The sequence below is a fragment of the Athene cunicularia genome (genome assembly GCF_003259725.1).
Source record: "Athene cunicularia isolate RWA chromosome 3 unlocalized genomic scaffold, athCun1 chr3_part1, whole genome shotgun sequence".
In the NCBI taxonomy this organism is placed as follows: Eukaryota; Metazoa; Chordata; class Aves; order Strigiformes; family Strigidae; genus Athene; species Athene cunicularia.
Window position 1 is genome coordinate 116,807,733 of NW_020799097.1, and position 13,109 is coordinate 116,820,841.

A 13,109-nucleotide genomic window follows, 5' to 3' on the forward strand; every position below is an offset into this window, starting at 1 on the left:
GCTGGCTTCCAGGGAGCTCCTGCCCTGCCACCTGCTTCTGCCTATTTCCTGCCCTTTGAGCCACAGCCTGGAGAGAGCGGAGCTGCAACTCTGCCTCTGAGGAGTCTGCATAAACATGCCCTCTTGGCTGGATTAGGCTTGGGGGCCTATATGATATCTCAGGTGAAGAGATCTTCCCTGACCCGAGCTGCTTGGTATGGAATGGAAGGCTGCATCTCTCTGAAGCAGTGCATTAGCAGACTTTTTTTTTTTTTTTTAAATTATACTTCTGCAAAAGTGGGTTATGCAATTCTCCTGAATGAATAATTTTTGATGAAAGCAGTGCGAATGTTGTGTTGCTAAACTTGGTTTACCCATCCAAATATGCAACTTTTTTTTTATGCTAGACACAGATTTTTAAAAATAGAAGCTTTAAATAAGAATTTCCTGTCTCTGTTCTGGCGCCTAAATTGGTGTCAGCCTTTTCCAAAGGGCTGAGCGGCATCTGGAGTTCCCCACAAGTGTTGTGACTGATGGGTGAAAGCTGTAAGCATAGTTAACACCCTGAAAAATCACGTTGCAGATTCATGCGCCTAAGGGTAGGTTTCTTCCTTGGTGTTCCTCCTCCAGGCTGGATTACCAGCTGTGATGATTTTATTGTTACCCTCATGTTAATTCATGTTTCTAAAGCTTCACCTCTGAGAGCAAGGCTAGATTTTGAGAAAAGTGAAGAAAACTTGAAAATATGATTCAAATGACTTTCTAACTGAATAGCAAATATTGTATTGCTTATTTAAAAACTAATTCAAGGAAAAAAAAAAATCTCATCAGGGCCTGTCTCTTTAAAAACCTGCAAAGTTTTCAAGCCTTGAAGTACTGATTTAAATATTTCTTTAAAAAGGAGTCATCTTTAAAGATGACTACAACAGTAGTTGTCATAGTAGTGGCATTACTTGCATCTCTCTTGTTTTTCTGGCCCGACCAAATATTAGGGTTCTTGCCTGTGCTTGCACTTGTGGTTGGACCAGTTATTATTTTATTCCCTGTGACAGAAGAAAACTCTTGATTTCTTTGTGGAAATTCAAGTATCCAACGCTCGCTTGATCTTACAAACTGAGAGCTGTAGTATGATGCTTAACTGCATTCTTCAGACTTGGCCCTTGTTTAATTTTGCTTTGCAGTTAAGAGCTGAACACTGGTAAGAGAAACTCCCTAATAGCAAACTACTCTCTTGCACTGACAGACATGTACACAAATCTCATTTAATTGTTCGTGCCAGCCTGAGTTCAGCTTTGTTTTCCTCTCTACCTGTAACTGAATCGCATCCTGTCTCTCACTCATGCAGATTTTGCTGACTACCTGAAGAAATAAAAATATTGTAAGATGTGATAAACAGAAATACCAAGGGAGGCCCAAATGTCCCACTTCAGTGGCTGGAAATAATAATTGGCCTTGCAGGCCTTCACTGAAGCCCAGCTAATCCAGGCATAAGATGGCGCTGACTTTTGTATACTACTGATAGGATACGACTAAACTGTGTGTCCTGGTTCAGCTAGGATAGGGTTATGTTTTCTCCCAAGCAGGGGGAAGGGAGCTCCAGCCGGGTTATTCATACCATGCTGACATCAGGTCCGGGGCAGAAGCGCGGGGAAATCTTTCCTTTGTGGCTTGGGTTGCAGAAAGCACACGCAGTAGGGTAGCTGTAGCTGATCTGAGGAAAGCAAAAAAACCCCAAAACGTGTGCTAGCCCTCAGGCAATGTTAACTAGTTAACATTCTTACAGAAAACATGTTGGATAGTAAACTAATCCCTGTCTTTGAGATAAAGGGGGAGACATACAAGCTAAAGGACTTACTTTCTGGGACATCTTAACAGACACAAAAGTTCCAATTAACAAAACAAACAGGTAAAAGGCTGACTCTACAACCTGGAGAGGAACCAAAGGGCCAGAGAGCATGCGCAGGAAGCCAAGTTAAAAAATTCATGGAGAGGAAGGAGACATCTGGACTTTGCTTAACAGCGGGACACCGTGAAGAGGACCACATACTTCTCTCCTTGAATAATTCTAAGAATCACACCTATTCCCCGAACTAATTGTAATAACCCAGCCCTTCCAAATGAATATGTATGTTTTGTTGTAATAAATATCTGGCTACTTGCCAGAGACGGTGTACAAGCTTTGTGGAGAAATCCCCTTGCACCCCGGCTGGAATAAACATGCCTGCTTTATAACTCTTTCTGAGTTGTAGAGTTTGTTTCCGCGCCTCATATCCTTGCGGTATTTCTCTGTATATCTTTTGTGTCGTTTACTGTTATTACTGTTTGTTGTTGTTACTATCGCTATTGTTCTTGTTCAGATTGTTTTATTAGACTGTTGTATTAAATTTCTTATTTTAACCCGGGGTTTGTGCCGTACTTGTGTCCGAGGGTGGGGGGGGGACAACGGTAACGCGGTCTCTGGTCTCGGCAGGGCTTAAAACCATCACACTGTGGCTTGGTTGGAGTCACGCGTTCATATCCTGAGGTTTTTATCTCTTCATTGATGACAGGCAGCTGTAATAACCGTTGCTGTAACATCTCCAGAGCAACTTAACAGCAACAATAATAAATGACAACAATAAGGCATAGCAGTGGAGGAAAAAAAAAATGTGCGAGAAGCCTGAAAAGCTCTTCCATCACGTGAGAAACTTTTGAAGCTGGCAGGAATACTGCCTGCCTCGCTGGGCTGTGACCAGTAGATGCCACTGTAGCCTTTTTAACGGGGACCATCCCATCGTGGCTATAACTGAGTAGAATATTATAGCTGAATAGAATAATTGCAGCATGGGAAGGGCACAGCTGATGGCCTTCCCAGTCGTGTTAGCTGATGGTAGCATGTGCCACGCTGCCTGATGTTAGGGGTGTACAGGATAGACGTGGAATAAAACCACCTTAGGTACACACCTGCGTGATTAATTAAGGGCAGATGACACGCTTCCTATTTGGGACTCCGTGGAAAGCCGTGGAGTTTCCTGCTTGCCCTTGCCTTATGATAGCAGTGAGATCCATGATGGTATCTCTGCATTAAGGAGTGCAATTTGTATTTGTTTCAAGGTTTTGGCCCCAGCGAGCACTGAAGGTTTCTGCCATGATAGGTGTGCTTGGCAATGCCTTCAGGATTTGATAAACACTGGCTGTTGCATGTTAATGAAAAACAGTGACCTGTATTGGGCTTTTTAAAGATGATATTTGAGAGAAAAAAAGATCTTATTTATTAAATGTTATTTAATAAAGTTATAATTTTCTTTATGTATATACATTTCCTTTTTTTTTTTAAGAAAAGCAAATAGTGAAAGTTATACAGCTGCTTCTGTAGTTCTAATTTTTGTGTATATCAACATATATTTTTAACCCACCTGGCTATGAAGTCTGTCTGTAGTATTATCTAATTAAAAAATACCTCTTAAACCAAAGTGTAGAACTTGTGGCTTGTACAAAATGTACCTCCATAAAAGGCCTTAAATCGCTAGGGAGAGTCTCTGTGGTGAGGGTATCTGGGATCAGAATCGGTGCAGCTGTACTGTACAGATGGCAGGAGAACTTTAGGATGCAGTGGTGTCAAGTTTATGTCATTCACGCTTTTGTGTGGAATTTATTAAGGGCAAAAAGAGTTGGCTGTTGTACCAATCGATCTCTGTTTGGGGTATTACGATCTTGCAGATGCTGTTTGCTTCAGATGGAAAACACCTCCTTCCTGTTGCATCTTATCTCTACCAGGCAAGAGTGTGCAGGGGTTGTGTGGCTGCTTGAGGAGCTCTGCTCTGAGCACCTGTAATGTGTTTGGGTAGACCTCAAGGAGCACACCGTCACTGGATTCTCTCTTCTTCGCCTGAGTTCCTCTTAACACAAGCCATTTTTGCAAAGGGTATGTTGATGTACTCGGAATCCATTCTGCTAAGAGCTTCAACAGGTGCTTAACTTCTGGATATGAATGGTCCTGTTGAAGGTGTTCCTTTGTGCTTTGGCCTGGTACGAGCTCTTTGCTGGACCTTCATGGATCAAACAATGAGAGACTTCTACCGTGTGTGACGCTGGAAGGGTGCACCGTTATTGTTTTGGCTAAAGAACACTGCAGTTCAAGCAGCAGAGATCCCTCATGATTTGATACAGATATATGCTCATCCTAAGAAATATATTCCCTTTTGAAGCAATTAGACAAGCCCCCATTATCAAGCCTTGAAGATCTCAAGTCATGAGTTGCACCTTTCCCAAAATTAAATCCCACCCCAATATTTTGGCTTTAGCTCTGTACACCTTCGTTATTTTATTATTATTACACTATTTGGTTTTTATTTGTCATTCTGAGCCTTTGTCATGCATCAGTCTTTACTGTACCACTGACGGGAAGGAAGATATACCTTGAAGTGGAAGGTGACATTCATGAATAGAAGGAAGAAATAATCTTAAAAATACAAAATGCCCGAAGAATTGGATTAGAAGTTGGAGTCTTTCAAGGATTTGGTTAAACTGAATTGGAGTTGGGATCTTCCTTCCTCTAAAAGAAAGCCCATGAATGATTTTAACAAAGGAAGAGTAGAGCAGTTTAAATGGAGCTTCATTTCTTTACGGATGGATCTCGAAAAATCCTTTGTCTCTGTATGTGGGTTCTTCTAAACTGATTACGCTAATGTGGTTGTTTCTGTAATTTAATTATCTCTGCAGTCTATGAGAACAAGTTAATTAAAAGTCTCTTCTTTTGTTGGTTGAGATGTATTAGTTTTTCCTATGCAGAAGTTCATGGCTTTTGTTTGCTCCTGTTGTCATAGCCTGTTTTTGTTCAGCGCTGCTGTGCTTTCTATTGTGTAACAACTTAATATAGCTGGCTTTATAGCGCTTCCATTTTACAGGCTGGACAAAATTACCTCCAGGGATTTGCAAATGTAGGTCAGTAGTGTAAAAACATGAGTCCTACTTCTATATTAAAGTTTGCTCTTAAGTGGCCAATCAGTTTTGCTTCCAGTCCCTTCGGCAGGTTGTACATCAGGCACTTTGATATTAGAAGGTGAAATGTGTGTGCAGGGAAGTTGCTGGGCTTTCAAGCATGGTCCTGGTAGCCTGACTTTGGAAATCATGTTTTGTTTATAACCAGAAAGGTTTTTATTTTAGAAAGCTCTTGGGAGATGAGCTTAACCTTGGGCTACAGTAATGTCAGGACTGAACAGGGCTGGGCATAGTTTGTATTTAGATTTGCTACAGCCAATCCTTCGGAGCTGCGTGACTCAGTAGCTGACACACTTCCTTCTGGGTATGAATGCCACAGCACGTTGGTAGGAGGTACTGCACTGCTCCATGAGTCATTAAATCCAAAGCACCGAATTTTTCCTGGTCATTAAAGATCTCTTGGCTCTCTCAGTAAGAGCATGGCTTTGCCTGGCTATTCTGATCAGCCCCGGACTCCAGTAAGCTCCCTTCCCTGGCAGTCCTCTCCCTGGCAGTTCAGTTTCAACATTTGGTCTTTGCCTTCCAGCTAAAGTGCTGCAGATTCGTGATGCTGGTATAGAATTGCTGGTCCTTCTTAGTCCTGGGGAGATCCATGTATTTTTACAGCTCTAAAACTAGAAGGTTAAATAATCAGATAGTGTAAAGTGGATAATTTCTTTTGATCATCAGCATACACAGGGTAGGGATCTTGTGCCTTCTGTGAGTTTGTCTTCCCTTCTGAAGAAAAGTCCTTGGAGTGAAATCCCCTGACCAGAAACCGGAGCATTTCTTGTCCATTTCAGGAGCAAGGAGGAGCTTCCCCTTCCCCACAGCAGGGCATGGAGGGGCTTTGAGCTTGGCAGATTCCTGAGGACTTGTTGAATCTTGTGATAGCAGTAGTTATGTTTGTCTCCTTGTGTCTTCCTTTCCCAGAGAGACCTCCTCTTTGCATCCCAGTGAATGGCAGGTGGTATCCTGCCATGAGGAAGGTGAAAAGTTTGTGTTGTAGCTGGTAGTCTAGCCACATGCCAAGGCTGCTGTGACTTGAGGATATTTTAGCAGCTTTGTGCTACAGTGCTATTGATGCACAACTGCTTTAAGCTTGCCTAGAGGTGTTGGAGGTCAGTTTGTGCTATGGAACAGCTATCTCTCCTTTCTGACCTACAGACCAATGGGACTTTCCTAGTTTTAGAAATTACAGGTTCTGAACTGATGAGGATGGAAGAAGAAAACACAGAAATACGAATAATGGACAGTCATGCTCCCAGGACTCACTAGATCTGCATCTGGTTACAACTTGAAGATTCATGGTGGCTTTTGGAGATGTCCTTTCCATCAAGATTAATGTTTAAAAGCTCCACAATTAATACAAAGTTTCTTATCTTTGCATAATATAATCTACCAGCTCTGACCCATGTTTGGTCTGGAATTGTTTTAGGAATATCCAAGTATAAAGGATGTCCTTTAGGCAGAAGTAGAGGCTTCATTTCTAGATAAATATTCCATAGTCTTTGCAAATGTCTTATTTTGATTTTATGTTTAAGTTACTCTTCCAAGAGCCATCATTTTGTGTCTATTGACATCTTAGCTTACTGAGTGATGGCCCTTTTTGTCTAGTGTACCTGGTAGGGTTGTTGGTCAAGTTTCCAGCCCAGAGATAAACGGGAGCTTTTCTTTTAACTCTGCTTTTCCAACTTCAGTTTCAAATCCAAAAACTTAGCTGCAAAGGAAGCACCTACATGGAAAAAGTAAACTGTAGAGCTTTAGCCATCTTAATCCTTCCATAGAATTTCTCTGGAAATTAAGGTGACTGTCACTCCAGTGTTTGAAATCTTCTAGTGTATTGTAATCATTCTTATCATGTCTTGAGATGTTATTTGGTAGCCATCTAGTATATACGTATTTAATCAGACCTTTAAAGGCTCAGTTACATTTCTGGATGAGAGGTTAGCAGTTAATAAGTCTTTGACAGTGACAGGAGTCTTGTTTTAACCCCCTTACTAATTCAATACCTGGACAACTCATCTAAGGTCTCAGATTCAGTATTGCTTTTAAGTGGATACTTGCAATAATACTTGTAGCTCACACAGTGATACCATGCTGTGGTTATTCTGACCTCTGTTTAAGGACCTGATCCAAAACCAATTTTGAAATGAGTGGAAAGTCTTCCATTGATGTTGTGCTTTAGAACAGATCCTTGAAGAAACTGCAGAGGAAGCGATAACATAGTGGTGGGTCATGTGTCTTGTGTCTGCAGTACTGGGGAGCTGATGTCATGTTTATTAGAAGCCAAGATCAGAGTTCACAGGCTCAGGAAATGTCTGCAGAGTTTAGGAATGGTTTGTAACTTCTATCCCAATGACAGGTTTATTTGGCACTTTTTGATAAGTGGCCTGTTTGAAATTTCCTCTCCGAGTAAGCAATTTGTAATTCCCACTTGAAAGGGCTACTGTGGGGGATGGTGATGGGGCCATATTTGAAAACCATTTATGGTTACTAACATCCTGGCATCTGTCATCCAGGAGTCCTGTGCCTTTATTGTTTTGATCTGTCCAAAATGACTTTTTTATATAGAAACTGGGAGACTCTCTTTGTGTCTCGAGTGCAGATAAAAGTATTTATGGTCCCTTAAAACATATAAAAAGAATTGGTGACTAAGCTAAAGGATCATTAGAAATAGTTCCGCTTTTTTTTTCCATGATCGAGTTTGCTGGCTTTGTTTTGATCACCTTGTCTCTTACAACTTTACGGTGCAGTTTTCGCCGTTCCTTGCCAAAATACAGTCATTGTGACACTTAAAAATCTGCCAATTCTGAGCTGCTGCACTGATTCACAGTCCTCTTATCCTGAGCCCGTCTTCTGCTTTCTTAAGCAACAATGTAGTAATTTTGCAGGTGTTGGAGGTTGCTTCCACTGACGACTTCTATTGGCTGCTGAAGAAAAGTTAGAAAAGTTCTTGTCATAGGGGTGGTGTGGCTGCAGTACTCTAAGGATATCAAGGAGACAAAGTTTATTGGGAGAGGTAATGGCTTTTCTTATACTGGCTTGTGTAGCTGTAAAGAACAAACAGATTCAGCATCTCAAGAACTCTGACAAAGTGAATCTGAGCCATAAAGTTTGTTTGGGCTTCCTAAATATGTTGGATAATTCTTGGTTACCTTCCTGAATTTCAACAGAATTGTGAAGCTCTGTGGATGGGAAAAGCACGTCATTATGTAACTTTAGGATTATGGTTAGATAGTAGAACTATGCTTGTTTTTGATAATTGGGATTCATGAGCTTTTTTTAATGTACGGTTATGTGACTTCCCCTTTGAGGCATAGAAGGAGTATGAGGAACACCAGACAGCTGTCTGCCAAGAATGAAAAGGGAAAATTTCTCTTTGGCTGCTTTTTTTTCTTCTGTTTCCAGAAGCAATCTGCTGCAGTAGACCTAAACTTGGGTTTACAGCTACACTGGTTTTTATTTTGAGAGTTGGAGCAGGTATTTAGGGAAGTGTTACCCAAACACAGGCTCTTCAGAATTGGCACTTAGGAACGTGCAGGAACCCAGCAAAGCAGCTGTTGACTCCATTGTGTTTAAGGAGGATTAACATGAGTTAGATTGTTACTGGAGTTCCTGGGAGCACCTGGGTCAGGTAATGTCCTATATGCCTTTCTTGGAACCTGAGTACTCTGAAAATTGAGTCTTTAGTATGCATGTAACACTTGTAAATAAATCCCAGACTCCTGTGTCATTTGTGTGCTCTTGAAAGTACCTCAGCTCCTTTTTGTGGTAAGGTCTAGTTGGACAAATAATGTTTTAATCTTTGGATACTTTCAAAATCTAAATAGATGAAAGAGCCCTGATTTCCCTGAAGGGACACAGAGGACAAGTGGTAAGGTTGACAGGAGAATCTGGATTCCATATTAGTGTTGCTGCCCTCTTTGCTGTGGCATGAAGTCACGTAGGCTAATCTTGAATCATATTCAAATTTATTTCCTGTCATCAGAGGTTTATGCATTGAATATACCCTGACCTCTGTCCTCATCTGAGGTAAACTAGACAAGATAATCCAAACAGAGGACTTTTATCATACTGTTGATTTTGTTCCTATTCTTGGCTTCCTGTTCAGGCCATTAATGACATATTCGTGATGACTTCTCCAGAATCACGGGGGAAGATACTGCAATTCAGTGTTACAAGTTGAGTCTAGTTCCTGCCAGCAGAGGACATTGTTGTTCAATAAATTTCTCCAAGAGGCTGCCTTTTGGCATTTGCTGTGGATCTTTAGCCTGATGGTTTGTAAAGTTTTAGACAATTTGTTATGCCTAGGAAAAAGCCTATTTTTGTGGAAGAATGAAAGTTTCTGAGATTTTTAGAAAACAAGTTGCAACTGAACTATCTCTCAGGTGCTGGAAGCAGAGTGGTTTTTTTTGTCATGCTAGTTTTCGGCCAGTGAAGTGCTGCTTATGAAAGTGCTGTTGATTGGCACCAGTACTGCAAAGACTGTGTGTCAGATAAGCTATCAGCAGGAGGAATTGAATTATCTGGAAACATTATGTATCTATTATTAGTGAAACTTTCACCTGCATGTGAGGGATAAGCAGGTGTCATGGCAGAAGTTGAAATTATGGAGGGATTTAAAGTTGATGGCTTGGAGAAAAGTGAATTTGTTATGTGTCTTGTGTGAGGGTACCTCTCGATGGCTTGGGCTAATGCTGCCACAGAAAGTTTGGGGGGGGGTGTGGTGTCTGTGTGTGGAAATTATGTTTGTTCAGCCATTCCTGATACCTGGTGTGGAGGTGGGAACTCAGGAATAATTTTTTTAAAAATCAGCCTGTTCTTTATAAAGGAATCTTTACTGGGCCAAGAAGAGAAATGAGAGTCCCTGCAGACACAGAGCGGCCTTGAGTCATGTACACAACAGCATAGGCACTCTGAGGTGTTGATGAACTTGGAAAATGGTCCTTGTTTGTGTGTAATTAGCTGTACCCTGAACTGAGAGCGTATGTCCAATCAAGTGTCTTGTGTAAGAAGCAGGTCACATAGTTTAGAGGACTCTTGAAGCCAATCTAAAAAATTCCACACCCCTCTGGGGTAAAAATAGAGATTTAGAGGGTTTTTTATTTAATTTCCTCAATTTTCTTAAATTATTTGCTAAATGAAAGTAATGTGAAAGCTAAATACTTGATGCTTTAAAAATATTTCAGTGGTCACTACAGTAGAACAATCCCTTAAGTCATTGTTAAGTTTTAAAGTTAAGATAGGAGGAGAAGTTTTAAGCTGACTTCAGTTGAAATGTTTTTTGACTTCTAAGACTGTTGGGCCAACAGGAACGATTCAACTCTTTGATACTGAGCTAATGAACATATCCTTTGTCCTGCTTGTCCTTCAGCACTTCTAATGCCTACCATTGTCCATTACTTCATTTCTAAGAAAAACTTGAATGAAAATGCCCTGATGCCACTGCAAACCCTAACTGTGGCCTCCTATCTCAAGCATAAAAACAGAGCAATACTGTTGCCTTCTCATGTGCATTTAGAAAGTTGTTCTGCCTCAACACTGTTAAAAGGATCAGAGCAGGACTGGGATGTGTTTGACAAGCCTTGCTCTATCAGCTTCAGTTGCACCATATTTATATTAGCTGAGGATGTGGCTTTGGGTTTTGATTTCAGTTGTTGGTTAAGTCAGGAAACCTAAGTTTCTCAGCTGTGATGACAATTTTTTTTTTTTATTTGCATGGAATCTGCTTTTAAATAAAGAGTATAACTGACTGAATGTTGCTCTTCTGATGGATTAGTTTTCTTTTGGGATTTTGTAGCCAGATGCCTCCTGAATGCTGCCAAAGCCAATTGTTTGCTTTTTTTTTTTTTTTAAAAAAAAGTAGTAGTTGATCTCTGCAGAATGATGGGTGAATTCCTCAGTGGAGATTGATCTTCCCCTTATCCTGCCAAGCACAGAGGCAGGCACACCAGGACTGATTGTCAGTATAGACTGGTAGCACTGATATTGGGAACGCTGACAGTTTGCAGTAATTTAGGGCTTGGCCTCAAAAGTAAATGTATCTAGATCAAGTGTTGGAGAAAGGTCTTTAGGCAAAAAAATATGATGGCTGAAAAGAATGAATCTGAATCTCCTTTTACAGGGCAAAAGAAAATCACAGGCTTATAAGGAAAGATGTGGTGAGCTTCATGGTTTGTAACTTTCTTTTCTTCTTCCCTTGTGCCCCAGAAGTTCAAGAGGTCTGCAAAACCTCAGGTTCTACAAAATATAACCACCCCTAATTATAAGATTAAAGTATTAATATTGCATATAACAATAGGACGTGTGAGGAGGAAGCACTACCCCCTCTGCTGAACACCCCCTTTTCATTGAGAATAGCAAAATCTAAGTTTATGTTAGGAAATGTGAAAGTCCCATGAGTCTCGGGGTCATCTGAAGTAATTTCTTCCCCTGCTAGGTACAGTCAGCTTCCTATTTATTCAGAAACTCTGTAACATCTGTGGGAGAGAGAAAGACATGCTAGTATGTGTGGCCTCCTCAGCTGAACCTCAGGGCCTGCCAGTTGGAGGAAAAAAGCGATGTGTTCCCTAGCACTGTTTTTTCAGGTTTGTTTTTAACACTTCCACAAACCTAGCGATGCCCAAGGAAGAAAGAGCCTAGACTGCTTGAACGTGAGTCGGCAGCTGTTGCTGTGCTGGTTTTAGGGTGAGAGCCACTGGCTTTGGGACCTCTCATGTTCTACAGATAACAGGGCTGATCTAGCACTTCTCTTCTGGGCAGAGCCACAGTTAAAGTCAGCAGATCTCAGCTGATTAGGGATGAGTTTTGAGAGCTTGAAATGGATGTTACAGTTCAGTGATGGAGAAGAATTACAAGTCCTAAGATTGATTTATTTAGTGAACTTTATTATGTCACAGAGACTGGGTTGTGTCCATCCTTGCATGCTTAAGAAGGGAGGATGCAAGAAGGCTTTGAAATCTCAGTGTCCTCGAGCTTTCCTGGCTGAGTGGTTTCAGTAGCCAAAGGCACAGGCTAGCTCTTTCTTTCAGCACTGGTTGGAAGTCGCAAGTCACAGATGAGACATTTCTTGTTAGTGTTGATGGTATTGGTGTGTTCTTGTTCACTAGAAAAGGGATAGGAGGCACTTTGGTACCTGATACAACTTAAGACACTGGTTTATATGTGACTGATAGGTACTTATGCCCTTGGCTAAGCAAATATCAACTACATGACATTTTGGATGCATAAAATCAGCTGACTCTGTGGGTATGTCAGAGGAGGCAGCAAAAACATTTGTCACTTTCCATATTCTTAAAGCTGAGTCTTCACCCCAGGGTAATGGCACATAATTGAAACATTAGTTTTCTTAATCATTTTATTTAGCTTTTTCTTGCAGGTATGTCTAGTCCCTTTCTTTCTGTGTGAGACTTGCTCATCTGGCCCCTCTGTCCTGCTCCCCCATCATACTACTGACAGCACATACATTTTAAGCGTCTCAGCTTTCCTCTGAATTCCCTGGTTGCCTCTGCTTCCAAGCATCCACATCTGGCATTTGTTAGTGACAATCTATGGCATCGCAGATCCCCAGCTGTCCACAAACTCAGTCCTGTGCTATGGCTGTGTCCTGTTGTGTGATTTGGCTTGTAGGACACATCCCTCTCATCATCCAAGGTGGTGGATCTTGATGCAAAAACACAGAGTCCCCTTGTGTCTTAAGCTGACTTCTATTTGAGCTGTGAGATAAACCAGCCAAATGGAAGCTTAAAAACAACATTGTCAGTGTTTTCAACTCTTTCTCATAAATTAGCTTCAGTAAGTTAGAATTTTTGAAGCTGGGGTCTTAGAATGGCAGATGGAAAAACTTTAAGTGGGTGATCACCTGGGTGATTTGTTTTCAAAAGTGAAGGATAATTAGTAGCTCCCATCAGCTCACTGAAGGTTATGGAGGGCTCAGTTGCTGTTAAGAATTGGGCTGTTTTTTGTCTCCAGTTCATCAGTCTTAAGTACACTCTCATCTTTAATCCTGTGAGTAATGCTGTCTGATAGTCAAACACAAGATAAGAAGGTATTGCATTTTAATGTTAAGCTTCAGGTTTTCAGATGATGGTTTATTGCTGCATTATGTACAGGTGGCTTTTCGTAGCTTGTGTGATGGTTGTGCATCAGGGGACTTAATTTTGAAATTA